The sequence below is a fragment of the Taudactylus pleione genome, unplaced genomic scaffold (assembly GCF_031769625.1).
Source record: "Taudactylus pleione unplaced genomic scaffold, aTauple2 ptg000137l, whole genome shotgun sequence".
Classification (NCBI taxonomy): domain Eukaryota; kingdom Metazoa; phylum Chordata; class Amphibia; order Anura; family Myobatrachidae; genus Taudactylus; species Taudactylus pleione.
In genome coordinates, this window is record NW_028284539.1 from 4202878 (window position 1) to 4224143 (window position 21266).

Consider the following 21266-nt stretch of genomic DNA (forward strand, 5'->3'; position numbering starts at 1 on the left):
CTGTAGATGTTGATTGACAGCTTGCTCCGTTTGCTGGGCGGGCAGGGGGCATGCCCGGCCAAATGGAGGCGTTCCTTTCGGAACGCTTGCCGTTTTGTGGGCGTCCCCACTGACATCATCAGTGATGTCAGTGGGGAGCTTCCTGCTCAAACAGAGCAGGAAGCTCCCTGGGGCTTAAGGTTAACGAGACCCTACCCTAGGGTCTCCTCATAAGCCCCGATGGTTGCGATGGTCTTGACCATCGCGACCAGCTCCCTTAGCGGTCGTTAGAGCTGTGGGTGTTAACCCACAGCCTAATGACCGACATGGAGGCAGCCGTTCAGGATGCAAGCGGCTGCCCTGTTTCTGAGCAACCGCTTGCATCCTACGACCGCCTCTGAATGAGGCCCTGTGTCCTTTGTGCCCAATTGTGGAATACCGCAGTTATGCGCACTTCCGATATCCGCGGTATTCAATTTTAAAAAAAAGCACACAGGGTTTTCAGCACTGAAAACCCTACGGTGCAAGAAAAAAGAAAACCCTACTTACCAGTCCATTTGTCTCCGGTGGTCTCCATGGCTCCCGGTCATCTCTCCTCCATCTTTGCATTGGGGAGGAGACTGCTGGGAGTCGAGGGGGCTGCTTGGAGGGGAGGTGGCTGCTGGGAGATGTAGTTTTCCCTGCAGCTGCCTCAGGGGGGGCTCACACATAAACAGGGTCACACAGACACTCACATACACACACAATCACACACACTCACACATACTTACATGTACTCACAAAACATACTTACACAAACCGCTGCTGCAGGAGACTGGGTCCCAACGCTGGAGGGAGAAGACACACCTTCAGAAGGTGACTATTCATTGATTTATTAAGCTAATTGCACACTTCCAATTGCTTGGAGAGTGTACTGCACGTTGTGACAGACGTGATTTACCTAACATTTTCCCGAGAAGCTGTCTCTTTACTAGGTAGCATCTGATCTGTAGGTGACACAGTATTGAGCACTTACCATGGTAAAACAAAAGGGACTGACTGATGTTAATGAAAGGGAGTGTGTATGGTAATGAGTTCCTCCCATGTTAAGCCATTCCATGCTTTTTTATGATTGTAATGGGGGTTATAAAACTTCAATTTGCCCATAATCCCCAAGGACACCAGAATCTGATGTAACTAATATACAGTCTGGCTATAGGCATTTACCTGGTTCCATCTTGTGACACGTCAGAAGAATAAACAAAATGATGTAACTTTATGCAATGTAAAACAATATTCTACAACCCTGTAATTCCCATATGATGCTTATATACATTTCCCACGATTCAGTATCTATTCAGAACCATTGAAGCCATAGTTACAATATCAAACTATATATTATTGTCCTTTTAAACACATTTATTTGTGTAATATTTACCTGCAGGGCCTTCCTCAGAAAGAGTATACTGATTAACCATACAGTCAATATTTCCATACAAAATGGTTATTTTAGCTACAGTGAAAGATCGAAGGTTTCAATCTTGATTAAGCAATATAGTTGGTCATATTGAGTAATTGTTTGTTTTTTATTGACAAATTGTTCAAAACTATCAATAGTTTTGAACAATTTGTCAATCAAACACAAACAATTAATCAATTGCTAATTCCTAAAAATATTGATCTGTGTTATGTATGGCAGACCTCAGTCTAAATTGTATGTCATCATCCCTGCTTTTCCAGTCTATAAAACTTATGCATAAACTTAAAATGTTATCTTGTTTCTCTGATTATTCAATGACACTAATACCCCTTTTACACCAGAGCAAAAACCTGGATTTTTGCTTGGTCTACCCGGGTCGCAGCTCAGTGTAAAAGGGTCCCAGAAAAATAACCCGGGTCAAATGACCTGGCAATCCATCCCAGGTAGCTACCAGAGTCTGTCCCAGGATGGATCTGGGTAATGATGCAGTATAAACTCCGCAACCCAGGTTATCCGACCTGGGTCATGCCTAAAATGAGCTGATTGTTGGTTGTGGAGCAGTCACCTCCCACTTTTTATTACCCCTCACAAGTTTAGCAGGGCAGACCCAGGTTCAGTGTGAACTGGTCTGACCTGAAAATGACCCAGATCAATGGTGTTGTGTAAATGGTGTCTGACCTGGGTCTGACCTTTTTTGGAACCATGTCTGAAAACCCAGGTCGGACCCGGGTTTTTGGTGGAAAAGAGGTATTATACTGAAAGGTCCCTCATTATTCTATTAAATACAAATCATTTGTACTTTCTTTAAATTATTCTTAAGGATTAATATGACATTTATTTATGAATATAATTAATATGAAATCTAAATTAAAAGAAGTTTCCCTCTAAATTTATTTAGCCATTTGCTGTTTTTACTTACTGAGAACAGCATGTAATATGTGTAACTTTACTGTTATTACTTGCTTGCTAGGTATAAACTCAGCAAATATGATATCTGTTCAGTGTGTGCTTCTCTCCGTCAAAAAAATTATTGATTTGGATTAGGAGACTTCCTGACATAATCCTATTTAGATGAGCCGAGAAATCTGTGATCCTGAAACTGTTGTATTGATCTCCAGCCAAACATGAGTTTCAAATTATCACTACGAGACACTTTTCTGCCAAGCCTCATTAACACATTGGATTGCTCACTCTATTGCAGGCTGCTTTCTATCAAGTATATTTTTAAGACTAATTGATTAAATTGAACCAGAATTACCTGTCTTCAAGTATGTTAGTGCCTTAAATTACTATTTTTATATGTAATTGTAAAACTGAAACATGATTGGCCTTCACACATACTGTATTTCAGATCATTCTCTTTGTAGTTAGGATTTTTTACTGACAATGGGGGTCATTCAGACCCTTTCGCGAGCGGCAGTACGCTCGCAAGCGGGTCGATGTTCCCCACTGCGCATGCGCACAACGGAGGGAGCTCCGTCGTGCGCATGCGTGAGACCCGGGGAGCGACGGGCTTTCCATCGCTCCGGGTCTCGCACCAAAGGGGGCGTGCTGTCGATGTTGATTGACAGCACGCCCCCTTTGGTGGGCGTGCCGGGGGCGTGCCTGCCAGACGTAGGCGTTCCCATGGGAATGCCTACCGTCTGAAGCCGGCCCCACTGACATCACTAGTGATGTCAGTGGGAGTGATTTTGGCTCTGATAGAGCCAAAATCACTCCAGGGCTTGTGTCAGGGAGACCCTACCGCAGGGTCTCCGTCGCAAGTCCGATGGTCGCGATGGTCAAGACCATCGCGACCATCATCATGGTCGCTCGCTATAGCTGTGGGTGGTCACCCACAGCTATACGAGCGTCCAGGAGGCCGCTCCATTTTCATGGAGGAGGGCCCTGATTCAGAGCGACCACTCTGGTCAGAGCATTCAGCTCTGAATCAGGCGCAATGTTCAAAAGTGAAAATCCGCAATCTGCTCTATTTAGCTCAAACAATGCTAATTCTTTATTGGTTGATGGTAAATACTGCACATACAGTATGTAATAATGTTCTTTGGCCCTCATTCAGAGCCGCACGTTAACAACAGTACGCTCGTTGCGTTCCGATGTTGACTAACCGCGCATGCGTCGGTGTTACACTGCGCATGTGCGTACGGCAGATTGCGAGTTTTTTTTCTCTCGTTCCTAAAATAGCGTACAGGAAGTGACATGTCAAATGTGATTGACAGAACAGGGCGTTTTTGGGTGTTGACGGGGGTGGAGATGAAAAAACGCAGGCGTGGCGAGGCGTTTTTGGGGCGTACATACATTAGCAGATGCGAACGTCAAATGTGTTCGGACCGTCTCATACGTCACTGGAACATCCGCTTTCCGTTCAAAATGCTCGCACAGCTTAGGGTCTGGATTACTCGACCACATTGGCGATGGCCTTCTCCTCCGTCCCGGGACTCAACGATGGTGCTGCGATTAATCGCGGCTGGTCAGTAAAGTAATTAGTGTTGGATTGAAAACCGGCTTGGTATGTGTTTGGAAAGCAGTTTATTGGGATAGCACAAAAGCGTACGCAGGTGGAAATCAGAGCTGCTAATGTCATGATTACACAATCAATTAGCGTACATTTTTGGGGTTTTATTTTGGCCACAATTTGTTGGTTATGGCCTATTGTAACAATAATGTCATCATCTTTTAATTAGCTCCCCTTTTTTTTGGTTTACTGTGGAATTTGCATCGCTATGTGATTTTTTAAACGTTCCTTAAAGAGGCCTTTTTTTTTTTTTAAGAGGGTCAGTTTTTGCCTTTAGGGCCAGGATTAAATGTAACCCATTTGTACAATAATGTCACAATACAATCTCATTTTTTTGTTTTTAATTTATTGTTTAAACACAAATTGGCCTAATATTTTGTTGCCTTTTTTTGTGGCAAAGATATTTGTTCCAAAAAAAAAAAAACCATAACTGCTAACATAAGCGTAAATACAAAATTTAAAAACATTTCACAAGAAAGGAGAGGGAAGTTTTGACCAGAAAGGAATATGAGCCAAGCACAGAAGGAGTGTGGGAAAAGTCGCCATTGCTGTCACCGTTTTCTCGCCCGTTTGGCTGGGTGAGGGTGGGCGCCAGACCGGGTCCGGGATGCCATCGGGCTGGCCTGTCCAGAGGCAGATGTTGTGGCCTCTGGACTAGGCACAGGGCTAGGCACATTTGGAGGATTGGCTGATGTTGTGCCAGAGGTGGAGGATCCGGATGTTCCGGCAGGAAGGGAGGCGAACGAGCTGGCGAACGAGCTGCTCCAGGGCATCGGCGATGCGGATGTTGGCCCTGGTATTTTCCGCCAGGGCCTGACCAATGGTCACGTTGGCCGCAGCATTTTGCTCCAGGGCCTCAGCCACCCGTATCAGACTGGCGTCCATCCTCTGCAGAATCTCCGTATGGCAATCCGATTTAAAATTGAGTTCTGTGAGGAGGCCCACTGCCTGCGAGGGGGCACGCCCTGGACTGGCTTCTGCAGGGTCCTCAGCCGGATGTACTGGTTCCTCCCCTGCAGAGCCAGCAGAAATTCTGCGGCCAAGGCTCCCCTCTGGAGCAGACTCATCCGCCTCTGTCTCTGTTAGGAAAATTGCGAAAAGACTCACATTAGAATCTACATATTGGCACAATAGCATTTCAGAGTTGGTGACATCACAAGACTTACCTTGGCCAACATGAGGAGCTGCAAAGTCTGGCATGTCCGTATCCATGTTGGACACGCCAAACACCTCCACAGCCTGCACACACCCCTGTGCCAGCTCTTCTAAGTCTGTCAACTCCAATGACACAGGGGTGGGACCCCCACCTGTCCCCCTTGCATGCCTAGCCCTGTCGGCAAGTTTTTGCTTGAGACGATATTTGAAGTCTGCCCATCTGTGGAATGAAATTGTAACCATTATCCTTTTTTTTACAATGGGGTTTGTTTATAGGATGGGAAAGTGTTTACTTACCGCCGTTTGACATCCCGGGCTAGACGGACATAATCACCCACCCTATTGACAGCAACGGCGACCTCCTCCCACATTCTCCACTTCTGGCTTTGGCTCATATTCCTGGCTGCCTGGGGCAGGATGTCAACGCACTTCTGGATCAAAACCTCCATCTCCTTGCTTGTGAAATGTGGCTGCCTTTTTTTTTTGGCAGCTTTGGCGGGTTGACTGGGGCCAGCAGTCTCTTCCATGTCATCCTCCTCACCTATTTGGGTAAATATGCAGATTTAGCCACTTCACAACTTGACCAATATATTTGTTTTCAAATAATCATGGAGACAAAATGCATGAAGGCCTTACCGCCGGATTTTTGGCCATTGTTTCCCTGGTCTGAAGCCATGTTTCTGCTTCCAGAATGAAATCAACTAGAAATTCAATGTGATTTCGTGACGTATTTATACATGCGTCCTTTGTTTGCGGCCGCATCATTGATTGTGCGTCCCTATGATTCATCCTTAATTTGTGCGGGAAAATAAACACTATTTATGGCTTGGTGTGTGTGGAGTCGAGGTGGGGTTGTTGGATTGTTGGCGGTTAAGTTGTTTGGATTTGGTTGTTTGCGGTTGGAGGATTTGGCAGAGTTGGTTTTTTGTTTGGTTTTGCTACAGTTCTTTTGTTTTTCCGTTCGCATTTTTTTCCTTTTTTCCACATCCTTTCCTGATTTGGTAAGTTTTGTGCAGTCTAATTTGTGGCCAATTGGTGTCTACTTCTGTTTTTTGGTTAGCTAATTTTTTTTAACACTAATTTCATCTTTTTTAGTTTGTTTTGGCTTTCGGACCCAAAGACCTTTTTTTTGGAAATCTTATATATTCGAGTTGGGTAAGTCCATTTTTTGTCTTGCATTTGCGAACTAATTACCGCATTTTTGACTGTTGGTGTAGTGACTTGCATTTGCGAATTAATTACCGCATTTTTGACTGTTGGTGTAGTGACTTGCATTTGCGAATTAATTACCGCATTTTTGACTGTTGGTGTAGTGACTTGCATTTGCGAATTAATTACCGCATTTTTGACCATTGGTGTAGTGACTTGCATTTGCGAATTAATTACCGCATTTTTGACTGTTGGTGTAGTGACTTGCATTTGCGAATTAATTACCGCATTTTTGACTGTTGGTGTAGTGACTTGCATTTGCGAATTAATTACCGCATTTTTACTGTTGGTGTAGTGACTTGCATTTGCGAACTAATTAACGCATTTTTGGCGGCTTATTCATCATGTAAACCAGTTTTGCTTTTCCCTTTTCCATTTTTGGGGTCCATTTGAACCCTATTTGACGTACGGTGTGCAATGTCGTTTTCATCGATGGCCAAATGTGTGTTTCGCCTATTTTATGTGTTGGCTTGCAACAATTTGAAAAACAAAAATTCACCCTCTAAATTTTTGATGTCTCATTTTTGGCTTTTTTACAGTTTATACGTATCATGACAATACCCCGGCATGTAAGCAGCTATGGATGGTATCAGAAAGCTAAGTTGTATTTTGTTACTTTTGGGGTGGCTCAAAAGCCATACATTGTAAACTTTGAATTTCAGGTAGATCTGGGGCGAATTGTTCTGGCCCTGCTCCCGGAAGACGACCAACCTCAAACTCGTCCCAGGCGTAGGCATCGTAGGCATGCAAGGCCCCAGATATTTCTAACACGTGTCACCCTTTTTGGAATGCCCGATGATGAGGTTTTAAGACGCTACCGTCTACCTCCCAAAATCATCATAGACACTCTCTCATTAATAGAAAGTGATCTTGAGCGGCAAATTGACAGTCCAACAGCAATACCACCACTGACGCAATTTATGGCGGTGTTACATTTCTGTGCCTCAGGATCGTTTCAAACAACGGTGGGAATAGTGGCGGGCATCTCCCAATCCTCCTTTTCCCGGATCCTGAGGGCAGTGATGGAGGCACTTTTCAAGCACCTCCATCATTTTATTAAAATGCCTTTGGATATGGGTGCCCTTAGTGTGGCCAACGCCAATTTTTACCAAATCGCTGGCTTCCCACACATCATAGGGGTTGTGGATGGTACTCACATACCACTTCAGCCTCCAGCACGGCTGGAGGCAATATTTAGAAACAGGAAACACTATCACTCCCTGAATGTAATGGTGGTATGTGATGCCTCCCTCCAGATCCTGTCCCTGAATGCTAAATTACCCGGAAGTGCTCATGACTCCTTCGTCATCCGGCAATCAGGGATATGGCAGAAATTAACCAACCTACAAGCTGGTGATGCGTGGCTTCTGGGTAAGTGGAGACCTTTAGTACATAACAATGTTAAGCTTGATACACAGTGTTCCTGATGTGGTCTATTTTTGTTCACAGGAGACAGTGGATACCCTTGCATGTCCTGGCTGCTCACTCCTTATTTGGCTCCCACACCAGGGCCACAAAGTGCGTATAATTCCGCACTTACAGCCACCAGGCAAGTGGTGGAGCGCTGTATCGGCCTTTTAAAAGGCCGATTCAGATGCCTCCACCGCTCTGGTGGCGAGCTCATGTATGTGCCGGATATGGTGTCTAAAATTGTGGTCCTGTGTGGGATATTTCACAACATTGCCATAAGGAGTGGTGTCCCAATGCAGCCAGAGGATGCCTTACCTGAGGATGGCCCCCCCGAGGTTGGTCGAAGGTCAGTATGTGGGGGGGCCATACGCGATGATGTGGTGGGCAGATTTTTTAGGTAAGTTTGAACAAAACTCCAGTGTTTATACCTAATGTGTTTGTGTTTGTTTGCGAACATCTAATTTTTTTTTTTTTTTCTCACCATCTTCTGTTTGTTCACATAATCTTTGGCACTCCAACGCTCACTACTTCCTGCTACCCTTACCAAACCTGGATCTGGTCCTTTTGGGCATATATTCTGGAACCCATATCGCAACGCCATGTTTGTGGAATCATGTTGGCATGGTCCTTCGTCAACCAGTTCTTGATTTTTTGTTTTTATTTAATTATTTCTTGGTATGTGTTGTATTTGAATTTATCACTGTGTTCTTTTTTTGGGAGTGACCACTTTGTTTTCTCTGTTATGTTGTGAATAAATGTTTGGAGAGTGAAATGGTCTTCCTTTTTTGGGACGTTAACAGCAAGTGTAACCAGGTTAACACAAGTTACATTTGACTAAGGGGTAAACCAGTACTGACGCCAGTTGAGCTAAACTGAAATATGTTTTCAGCTTCCCAATCCACACCAAAAGGAAGCCTGGCCCAACCTTGGGATTTGTAAGATTGGCCTAAGCAGCTTGCGCACCAAGTAGGAACATGGAAAATGTAGAAATATGTAATTGACACTACACCCAAAAAGGGAAATGACATTGTTACTGTTATGTGTTTCTTGTGTCTGTTTGACATACAAAGACAAAACACAATCTAACTTTTAAAAAAGGGAAATCCTTGCAGGAACAGTCTACTTATGTCATGCTAAACTATCTTGGTTTGGGTTTTTAAAATGAGCCACAACGTATATTTGTCTTAATAAATTTAATTGGAAAATATAACAAAAATAAAAAAACTACTGCCGAAGGAGGCCAGACAGCCGGTCGAGGGCCACCAGAATGCCGATGACATGTTGGCGCATCTGCCCCACAACATCCGCCACCTCTTGCCGACGCCTCTGTTCCTCTGTGGGTGAGAAAAGTGTGTGGGTTAATACAACAATAGGGAATCCACATAAAAAAAAAAAAACAAAACCAAATCACTCCTAAACCCAAACCAAAAAAAAAAAGGGGGGGCTGGCAAAAATACAAGGCCTAGGTACAAATTCCCACAGGTATGATATGTGTATGTTTAAATCACCAGGAAGAGGTAAAGGCAAACCTTCACAATCACCAAAAGTCAAGCCACAAAAACACGAAGAAAGGCACGACACATGATTACATACAAACAGTTTGTGCTTTAAAAAAAACAAAAAAAAAAACATACCGGGAGACAAAACGGGAGCTCCGGGAAAACCTCCATGATCCTCCTCGGAGGATCCGTCATTACCCAAAGAATGGGGAGGAGTTATGATGGACTCCGGGGAGGGGGTAATTGGAAGAGGGGTGGGTGGAGGAGAGGGGGAAGTGGGACGGAGGGGAAGGAGGCCCGACATTTCCGGGAGAGGGTCTGGGAAGGATGGGGAGGAGTGGGGAATAGGGGAAAGATTTGGGGTGGAGTGTTGGCTGGGGGTTGGGGATAGTGGCCGGGAACGCCGTCTGGACGGACGGTGACGGCGGAGTCTTGGCTGTCCCCCTAAAATATGTCAAAGAAATTGCGTTTAGTTTATGGACAAATCCGGGCAACCAAACTAAAAAAAAAAAAAAAAAACAACAAATAAGCCAAATAGCAGTAGAATTAATAAATCAGAAATAGAGGGGAAACATGCACACGCAGATATGAGTACAAATAATAAATAGAACAGACAGGAAAACATGCACACGCAGATATGAGTACAAATAATAAATAGAACAGACAGGAAAAAATGCACACGCAGTTTGCCCCACAAACACAAACATTAAAACCACAATACATAACACTTACTTGCCAGGATCTGCATGCGAAAGCATGCCAGCAAGCGGGGCGTTCGCCGTTGCAGGTCGGACCACCTGCGCTCCAGCTGCCCGATGTTGCGGCGTGAGCCGAAGGACCGCAGGCGGGACCGTGCCTCCGCATACGCGGAGCGCTTCTGCTGGTTGGTCATGGGTTGAGGTTGGCTGGTGATCCGGCGATCCATGACCTCCGTAAGCACCAGCAGCTCGCGCCTGGTGAATGCGGAGGCTCTCATGATGGCAATGGTGTTTTTCTTAAAAATCATTTTTGATAAAGTGTGTAAAAATTTTCTGATTGGCTAATGTATTTTGGAAATTAACAGGAGCAATTTTATTGGTTAGTGTATGAGTCATGTGTTCGACAGGGCCAGAAATCTCTGGAGAGTTATGATAGGCTTGATGCAATGACATGCGTAAGCAAATTTAAATAAAGAAATGAACCCAGGGAAATATGCGGGGATCCACAGCAATAGTACAATTGTTTAATTGTGGTTCACATGTTTTTTGAACAATAAAAGCGAATGTTTCATCCGTACGTATTCTGCGGGTAAACACAAACACGGACAAGAGTAAAGTTTCTTGCATTGTGTTGAAAAAAACAAACAATTAAGCTAATTGATACATTGATTGGCATGATACGATTGATGGAGGTAGGCAGAATAAAGGAGCATTTAATCGACATCTGACAAGGCCACTTCCTGTTTATACTTGTGCGTGCGTTCCTTTCAAGCCATTTCGGGGATGTACGCTCGCTATTTCGTACGCTCGTTAGTTAGAGGAGGGGTCGTCAGAGTTTTGGGAGGCATTTTAGATGCGAACGAAAATACGAGCGAGCCATTGAATTTAAATATTTTTGTACGTACGCCTAACGTACGTGCGCCCGCTTGCGAGTGGGTCTGAATGAGGGCCTTTATTAGCAATTAGAACTATTGTGCTATTTTATATCTACATTCACATAGCATGGGCACATGCAAAAGAGTAGCAATAATTCAATGAAATTCATCATTGGCTATACCTATTGTAAGTTAAGCCTCATAAACCATATGATCTGTACAGTTTAGCCTTTTCTGGTAATCTGCATTTTGGGGTGCATAGACAGAGCAATCATAAGGTACTTAGGGGCTGTTGCCAAAACCAGGGAAGGTGTGACCACACACCCTGAAAAATGTTAAATAGTTTTCCAAATGACTAAAACAATCCTTTGCAAGAGGAAGCAAGTATGAGAACAGACAGGAATTTGGATGCTTGTTCTTTAGTAGCAATTTCCCTTTCTCCAATTTACTTTTTTTATAGTTAAATTACAGTGCATCCGGAAAGTATTCACAATGCTTCACTTTTTCCACATTTTGTTATGTTACAGCCTTATTCCAAAATGGAATAAATTTTGTCCTCAAAATTCTACACACCATACCCCATAATGACAACGTGTAAAATGTTTTTTTTGCGATTTTTGCAAATTTAATAAAAAAACACTGAGAAATCACATGTACGTAAGTATTCACAGCCCTTGCCATGAAGCTCAAAATTGAGCTCAGGTGCATCCTGTTTCCACTGATCATCCTTGAGATGTTCCTTCAGCCTAATTGGAGTCCACCTGTGGTAAATTCAGTTGACTGGACATGCTTTTGAAAGGCATACATTTGTCTATATAAAGTCCCACACTTGACAGTGCATATCAGAGCACAAACCAAGCATGAAGTCCAAGGAATTGTCTGTAGACCTCTGAGACAGGATTGTCTGAAGGCACAAATCTGGGGAAGGGTACAGAAAAATATCTGCTGCTTTGAAGGTCCCAATGAGCATAATGGCCTCCATTATACGTAAATGGAAGAAGTTCGGAACCACCGGGACTCTTCCTAGAGTTGGCTGGCCGTCTAAACTGAGCGATCGGGGCAGAAGGGCCCTAGTCAGGGAAGTGACCACGAACCCGATGGTCACTCTGTCAGAGCTACAGCATTCCTCTGTGGAGAGAGAAGAACCTTCCAGAAGAACTACCATCTCTGCAGCAATCCACTAATCAGGCCTGTATATTAGAGTGGCTAGACAGAGACCACTCCTTAGTAAAAAGCACATGGCAGCCTGCCTGGAGTTTGCCAAAATGCACCTGAAGGACTCTCAGACCATGAGAGACAAAGATTGAACTCTTTGGCATGAATGCCAGGCATTATGTTTGGAGGAAACCAAGCACAGCTCATCACCAGACCAATACCATCCCTACAGTGAAGCATGGTGGTGGCAGCATCATGCTGTGGGGATGTTTTTCAGTGGCAGGAACTGGAAGACTAGTCAGGATAGAGGGAAAGATGAATGCAGCAATGTACAGAGACATCCTGGATGAAAACCTGCTCCAGAACACTCTTGACCTCAGACTGGTGAGATGGTTCATCTTTCAGCAGGACAACGATTCTAAGCACACAACCAAGATATCAAAGGAGTGGCAACAGGACGACTCTGTGAATGTCCTTGAGTGGCCCAGCCAGAGCCCAGACTTGAATACAATTGAACATTTCTGGAGAGATCTGAAAATGGCTGTGCACCGATGCTTCCCATCCAACCTGATGGAGCTTGAGAGGTGCTGCAAAGATGAATGGGTGAAACTGCCCAAAGATAGGTGTGCCAAGCTTGTGGCATCATATTCAAAAAGACTTGAGGCTGTAATTGCTGCCAAAGGTACATCAACAAAGTATTGAGCAAAGGTTGTGAATACTTATGTACATGTGATTTTGGCAAAAAACTTTTTACAAGCTGTCATTATGGGGCATTGTGTGTAGAATTTTGAGGACAAAAATAAATGTATTCCAGTTTGGAATAAGGCTGTAACATAACAAAATGTAGCAAAAGTGAAGCGTTGTGAATACTTTCCGGATGCACTGTATCAAGTAATCTCATTGTGATTTTTAATTTTTTTAATACTGTTTTCCATGTCTCTGGTTTGTTTTTCTTTATAGTCTGTAATCAATCAATCAGTTAATCAATCAATAATCAAACAATCAATCAAACAATCCTTTACCTGGCTTCCACTAATACGACAATACTTATTTTCCTGTGTTGGCCTTGGGCACTGCAGCCTTTGGCCAACATGGGTGAAAACAATATTGTACACTGTGAGTTGGTCAGTATTGACTGGAAATTAATGTTATTTAGGTTACTGTGTGAACAAAAACAGGACCAAATTACATGATTTTATCTATTTTTAGCAATTTTGTAAGAAATCCAGATCCAAAACACTTGAGGATAGTATTGACAAAACCAAAACCAACACTGGTTAGAATTAAAACTTTCTCAATCATTGAACAGTAGTGGCCACAATACTAGATTTCTCTCTCAAAATCCAGACTGTAAAGGTGCCCATACACGGGACGATGTTTTACAGGATATGGCCAGTTACAACAGGTTGGACAGACCATTGTGCGAAGATAGGTGTATTTTGTGTGTTCTGCGACCACGATGCACGTCCCCTCCATCCTCTATTTGGATCGCAGATCAGATGGTTTTGCAGAGAGATCTACGATCTTTTGAGTACAATGTGATACACTTCTATGCATCTTATCCTATGATCGTAACGATCAATCGTACACCAATTTCAAGGGAAGAATTTCAAGGACAATCGTACAACTCACCTTACCAACTTTTAATCGCACCGTGTATGGGGGCCTTGACTTACCACACCAGGGTTTGTCTACTTTACTGCAGCAAGTGCACATCTGTGATGACATAGAGTGCATGTGCATGGCACCAATAACATGGTCAGAGGCAAAGAAGGTTAGAATAAGGGGCTAGGGTTATGTTTATGGTAAGGATTAGGCTATAATAGATAGGCAAAAAATGTATGTCAACATTCTGGTATGCACCTGTAAAATATTGACATTATGAACATGTCAACATTAACCATGTCAACGTTGTTGAATGTCAGCATACTGTATTGTTTGCCAACCTAAAGTCCATGTCAACAATCTGATTGTCAACTTTACCTATTATAACAGTTAGCAATCCCGTGAATGACAGGTTTAAATTATTAGTGACTTACAGTATATTAAATTGTACTATATACAGTACATGAATTTGTGAATACAGTACGTTTCATTCCCCTTAATAAATAAAATGGTAAGAAAGTAGTAGGGTATACATTTCCCACAATCTTATTTGCATGTTTAAAAACATAAAATCATTGAATACAAACTGAAACAAGGCTTAACAGAAACCATTAGGGAGTTGTCACACATGAGCACTTTAAAGCTGTACTTTCCAGCTAGAGTAGCACATGGTTGATAAGTACTCAAATGTTACTGAGGTGACATATTGAAGTGAAGGGAAAACAATGCTCCCTTGTCACCTGAGAGAGATTACGCTCTGAATAGAATTCATGCAATAATTTCATTTGAATCATTCTCATTTGACTGTAGGAACATTTCCACTTCACTTCAGCCTGTCATTACTGTACCTAATGATCTGTTATTAATGCTACACTTTTGTAGTTGGAAAAGAGCAGCATGCAGGTGCTTACAAATGTGTATCCATTCTTATACATTGCAATGTAACCACAATCACACAGCAATGAGGCAGAGATCTGTTACCTACAATCATGCTTGCCAACTCTCCCCCTTGACTCGCTGAAATAGTAGCAATCTCCCTGACTCCCTGAAGAGTCTAGCAATCCTCCTGATTGCACCTTACTCCCATTATGTAGCTGTATATATATATATATATATATATATATATATATATATATCAGCTCCATAGTCCGGCACTCACAAAAAAATGTTGTTACTTTGGACTGGTGCCCCCACAGAAAGTTCATGTATATGTTGCATAAGTGTGGCACTCGGATGTGAAAAATGCAGATACCATGATGAGCTTTGGTATCTGCATCTTTTATATCCGAGTGCCGCACTTATGATATATATATATATATATATATATATATATATCCAGCGTTGGAATGGCACTCACAGAATCAGCATCACAATCCTGTCCTGCTGGGGTGCAGTATCTCAGGCCATAAAATGAGAGTAGTCCCAAACATGGTCGGACGCATCTATGACTCTGTGGTCCTGATAAAGATAGTGCACCTGAACAAGGGCCATGGCCTCATGGGGGAGGGCCAGAGGAGAGATGGGAGAGGCCAGGAGATGCTGGGGATAAAAGAAGAGGAAGCTACAAGTGAAAATGATAATACATAGGAAAATTGACAGGCCCAAACAGCACCCCCTTCCCTGCGGTTCCCTTTGCCATGTCACCGGTCGCACCACTCTAGTTACGGCCCTGCATATACACTGTATATATATATATATATATATATATACTGTATATGTATGTATATATATATATATATATATATATATATATATATATATATATCAGAGATATTTACAGAACAGTCTTTTGGGGCATTCGACCAGTGCCGTCAAACAGGGGCGCCACTCCATAGAGGGCACACCCCTCCGAACATCATGATTATAGTTTTTGTTGAATCTCCTGCACCTAGCATGGGGCTGGTGCAAGTGCAGATACTAATGATGACCAAGTAATATAGATACAGTAGATAATTTTGCCTTTTACTAGATAAAAGAGCTTGCAGTGCTGGTGTCAGTATTGTATGAATTCAAAAATATATATACTGAAGCAAGTGTGCAATAAAATAACAATTACCAGCAGTCCGATAGAAAAAGGTCCCTTAATAGGGTGCACTTTCTTAACATAATCTCCACACACTTGTTAATTCCACAAAAGTATAGTGTGTATAGGAGCTCTTTATTGGAAACAACACGGATATCCTGGATGACTTACCAGTATTTAAGTATTGTAGGTCTGGCTGTAGCAAATAATCCAGGGATAATTGGATAATTGCTCCTGCAAGAGCTGATATTCCATGTATGGTCACCCTATCGGATCCGGTTAATAATATTCTGAAAGACCTCGGCTATCAGCATGTGGTGTATGGGGTGGCAGCAGGGTTTGACTGGTCCACAGGGGTACAGGGGAAATCCCCGGTGGCAGGGCCGGATTGAGGGTCACATGGGCCTGGAGCTGAAAATGACCATGGGCCTATTATGAGAAGCAGAGGAGGTGTGACCAGTGCTGTGTGGGTGTGGCCAGTGCCATGTGGGTGTGTACCCCCCTATACTCTCTGCCCCAATGTTTCCCTATATATGTAAAAGAAAAACAAATCCTTCATTTTGTGAGGTAAATAGAAATACAATTTTACTACTTATGATTTATGGCTGACCGTATGGAGAGCCGATGGACAGTCAACATCATGTTTTCATGACAATGGGCCTATTTTTATGTGGAGGCCTGGAGCTGTAGCTCCATCCGCCCCATTGTTAATCTGGCCCTGCCCGGTGGGCCCTACTGCTTGAGGGCCCCACCACTTGCTCTAATGTCAAGTTCCAGACTGTGCAGTCAAATTATACACTGTTACTCTATTAGAGGCTCAGTTGCATGGTCCCTAATGTCTGTCCAAGCTTCTGTGGGGGCTTGCCTCATCCCCTGTGGTAACTGGCCACACCAGAAATCATGGGCCCTACCACTGCATTCTCCTGATGGATTCTTCATGCTCCAGTCCAACACTGGGTGGGGGCACCGTCTCCTGCAGCCACTCACAGCACAGGCGGGCGATCAGAAGGGGTGTGTACCACTGAGCGCTAGCAAGTGCCGTACCCTGCTCCACACTCTGCTGGAGGCTAGAATGAAGAGTCAGGAATGGACTCAGTGGCAGGTGGTCTTGAGTGGTAGGCAGCGGCTCCTGCCTATACTCACAGCACTGGCTCGCCGGGAAATGATGGACCGTCCGTGAGCACTGGTGAGTGCAGGACCCTGGATCGCACACAGGCAGTGGCTGGATGGATAGAGGAAGGCAATGAGAGCTGGGGTTTCTAGGTGAATCCACAATGGACGGACATCAGCTGGGCTAATAGTGGGCCACTGCACCAGATAGCAGATCACAGTCAAGGTACAAATGGTAGCAGCATGCACATGACGTGTTTACCAGTGGCTCCACCCACGGCTTTGTTATAATCTTGCCTTTTAGGCTGTATTCCAAGGATTTCTAGAAACCCTGCCTTGTTTCTTAATGTGGATACGATGGTGTGCAGTCACTTTGTTGACAATCAGAATGATGACACCAGAATGTTGACATTCTATGAATGTTGGCATTTGCAGTGTCGATACTAACATAATGTGGACATTGTCATAATGTCAAAATTGTGAATGTTGACACACTGTTTTAAAGTTAGGGTTAGGAATCAATTAGGGTTAGGGTTATATTAGGGTTACGTTGCGTTTAGGGCTAGTGTTCGGCTTAGAGAAAAACTGAATGGGTAATTGCTGTCAACATTGTGAATTTAGCCATTTGACATGTCAACTTCCTGAATGCAGACATTCATTATGCTGTTGGCATGCTGAATGTTGACAAAATATACCACGCCTGATATGACATATTCATTTATGATTTTTCCCCACTATCAGAACGTTATATTTACAGTATTTTAATGATCCTACTCCACTGTGGCTGTTGGCTAGTTATATTGGTAGGCATACAGTATGGGGGCAGAAAGCCCATAGAAACACCTCTGGTGCTTATTAACACTAAAGTTCTGTAAGTCTATTCAGAGATTAAATTATTGCATGTGTATTTGATACATAGTATGAAATATACTTAGGGGTCTATTTACTAAGCAGTGTTAGGAGACAGAGTAAAAAGTGATAAGAAAGTGATAAGGTGCCAGCCAATCAGCTTCCAACTGTCATTTTTCAAACACAGCCTGTGAGATGACAGTTGGGAGCTGATTGGCTGGCACCTTATCACTTTCTTATCACTTTTCACTCTGTCTCCTAACACTGCTTAGTAAATAGACCCCATAGTGTGAAATAAAATCACAAATATATATTGAATGCCTATACTGCCATTTCTGAGGAATGTTGAAACAATGTAATGCCTTAGAGAAATGCATGTAGTGCAGCACATATTGGTAGCAAATAGGAATCTAACAGGTTTTAGCAAACAGCATGCCACCACAATTGATGAAGCGTGGGGCAGAGAAAATAGTGCAGAGCATCCATTCTTAGTGCACGATTCAAATGTATTACTGCTTATTTAAGGCAAAGAATTTTCTTTATCTATGTCCTGTCACATTTCCTGGCTGACTACCTCATTTTGTTTCTCTTAAGCTTTTTCATCACCACTGTAATACCAGTTCAACTCTAACTGTAATCTCAGCCAAGGTAGGCTTAATTCATCAGTGTATAAAAACGATGTCTGAGGGACCAAGCTGCAGCATCACTCATAATTGATTGCAAAGCTGTAATAATACCATAGAGAATGTTGTGCTGAAATTATATTTTCTTATTTTCTGCTTTATAAGTTGCGTTGAAAACCCAAATTAAATGTGTTAATTTTTATTTAGGGATGGTATAAAATGTGGGAATGATGAAGCGTTACGTGTGTAACACAAATGTTTTAGGATGTTTTTCTCTCAATATACAATGTATTTATTTTAGTAGTTAAAGGATTGTGACAATCACATTTTATATGACATCCACATTGCTAAGCACATTTCTTTTAAATACTAGAATGCTCTAAAATTATATAAATTCATATTTCTTATGCACAGATGTATTATTCAATCATAACCAAACCAAAAGTATCAATGTATCACTAAGGAAATCAGTTACAGGCTCCCCCAAATTGCTGCTTTTTCCTCTATATAAATGTACATTTATATTTAATGCTAATGTCACATTTTCTCCAGGCACAACCTACAAATGTTACCCCGTGTCATTTTCTGCAGGGACTTGTTTAAATTTTGTTCCTTCCTAAATTGCTTTGGCTGCGCGATTCATCATTCTTATCGCTACAGCAATCTATAGTCCCAGCTCCTACCTCTTTCCATCTTAATAAAATATATCAATCTACTGTATTTCTACCTGTCTGTAAGTATATGTCTGTCAACATTAGTTACATTTGACATGGTGAAGTACCACTTGAATCTGTTAGGGGTACTTCTGGCACCACAGGTTATATTTTATTCAATGTATGGGGATTTTAGAAGTCTTGCTGAGCTGTAGAGTGAATGAGGCTGATAAAAAAATTCATATTTATATCTTATGCTTTAAGTAGCAATTTTTACCTTCTATTGAGGACAAACAATTTAAGAATCCCTAAACTGATGGAGCATAGGCTTACATGCAATTCTCTTTCTGTTTTCATATGTATTAGTACGTACTTACATTTCAGCTAAAACTGCATACAACAACCCAAATCACAATTGGGCCTCATACACAAGAGTGCTCGTTTTAAGTGATTAACTCAAAATAAGAGCAAAAACTAATGTAAGCAAGAACAATATTAACGTATTTTGGGGAAAGTTTTTACTTTGAATCAGTTTTGCTGTTGTCTGCAACGTTGAGAAGAGTTAAACACAGTAAAATGCAATGGAACTTTATGGGGATGCTCATTAATTACATAGTACATAATGTTCTATGCATTGTACTTTTATTGCATTAGTGATGCGAATAACATGCATATTTTGTGAGTCTCAGACAGGACGTTTGGAGCAGCTAAGTTGCAAAGTCCAAGATATGCCAAATGGGACAATTTTTCGTGATTTGAGGAGAGATGTACTTCTACATATCTGTACCATCACGTGCACTGAAGAGCGGGCGGTTCCAACCATGGGTGAATTTGCTGCCTGTATGGCACTGTACTCTCTTATCTTTCAACATTAAAACAGCATTGTGCTGGGGCTCTGAGTGATCTTCACTATACTGAATTTACCCTTCTAAAACGAGGCAAAACATAATCCTTTATGGACAAGTTGTCATCTCTGTCTGTAAAGGATGATTTTTTGCCCAGAGAATATGCACCACCCATACAAAGATTAGTTTCATGCAGGTGAAATGACTAAGGCAGTATTTCCCAAATACAGACCTCAGTGCACCCTAACAGTGCATGTTTTCCAGGTCTCTACCACAAGTAAAATAATTAGTACCACCTATGAATCTTTTAAACTGTGTCTGAATAATTAACACATCTGTGCTCTAGCATGGATACATGGAAAACATGCACTGTTAGGGAGCCCTGAGGACTGGATTTGGGAAACACTTGCATAATGGATAGAGGAATATGTTAATTAGAAGATATTCTACAAACAGATATTATACCATGTTATGATACAAATGCACATCACTCTTTATTAAAGAAGAAAAAATTGTGTGTGACACCAAATTATGACTTATCCATTTCCACCTTATGTTCCAGAAACAGAAAAACAAATGCCATAATATAATTTGCCCTTAGCTAGAAAGCTAAAAATATAGAATAATTAATTCCACAAAGTGTAATAGTGCACTTATTACTGGTCAATGATGATAACAACTTTTATTGATTTATCAAAGTTTAAAAAGAAAAAAAAAGAAAACAGATCTTTAAGAGCTTTAAGTAATCAACAGTGGTTTTTTTTTTTTTTTTTTAATAAAGGTATTCCAATAGCACACACAGACTAATTTAACAGAGCTAGCTTGAGATACTGTAATAATTAAATATATGGTGAACATATAGGTGCTCAAATTAAAGTAATGAATAAATTAAGATGCATTTCCAAATACAGAGCCCATGACTGTTTTTTTCCATTATGACATTTTTTTTTTTATAGAAGACACCAGTTAATGATTTCTTTCATTTCTTACATAGTATGCCATTCAAAATGTATGTGAAATGATTATAACATGTCTTACAAAAGACCCCATGTGTGGAGCTCCATTTTTTAACAGCAGAAAAGTCTGACTTCTTTTAATACATACCTTGTTAATTAAATCATTTTAACTGATCTCTGCAATAAAGTCATGACAAATAACTTGTGTTGGAACAACTGTAAAAATATTTGGTATATACCCAAATAAGAGACAAATAAAGATAAAATGTGGGTGCTCATGGAGGAAAACTATATTGTTTCCTAAGAGAAAATAAGTAAAGATGTGAATTCCTAATACATGTGCCATTGTCTCTAGCAAAGAGACATGAACTTGTGTAACTAAGACCATCACAATTTTTCAGTGCTTCTATAATTTCTTTTACATTTATTGAAAATGAGAAATTCATGAACTTAGAGGAAATATATTTATACAGATTCAGAGTTAGGATTTATAGTAATTTTCATAAAATTATTTCCCTGGGACATTTTTATAACTTCTTTGCAACTCACTAAGAAGTAAATCACATACTTATTACTGTGGAAGAAATGTGGAAGCGTAGTGTTTATGGTGTTGATTCCCAAGTCAGACACAAATGCAGCCGCGTTGTG

At 41.8% G+C, this 21266-nt stretch overlaps 1 protein-coding gene across 4 annotated transcripts in view; it reads left to right on the forward strand.

The window, feature by feature from the left end:
* The window catches only part of LOC148522870 (poly(rC)-binding protein 3-like), a 1341444-nt gene that overhangs the window by 321775 nt on the left and 998403 nt on the right, over nucleotides 1-21266 (forward strand). The window contains exon 2 of one of the 4 annotated variants that reach the window (XM_088473627.1): nucleotides 18136-18189. The exons of the other annotated variants lie outside the window; for them this stretch is intronic. The gene's annotated coding sequence lies outside the window, so the exon portion shown is untranslated. The remainder of the gene's footprint in view (nucleotides 1-18135; nucleotides 18190-21266) is intronic. 4 annotated transcript variants of the gene reach the window in all.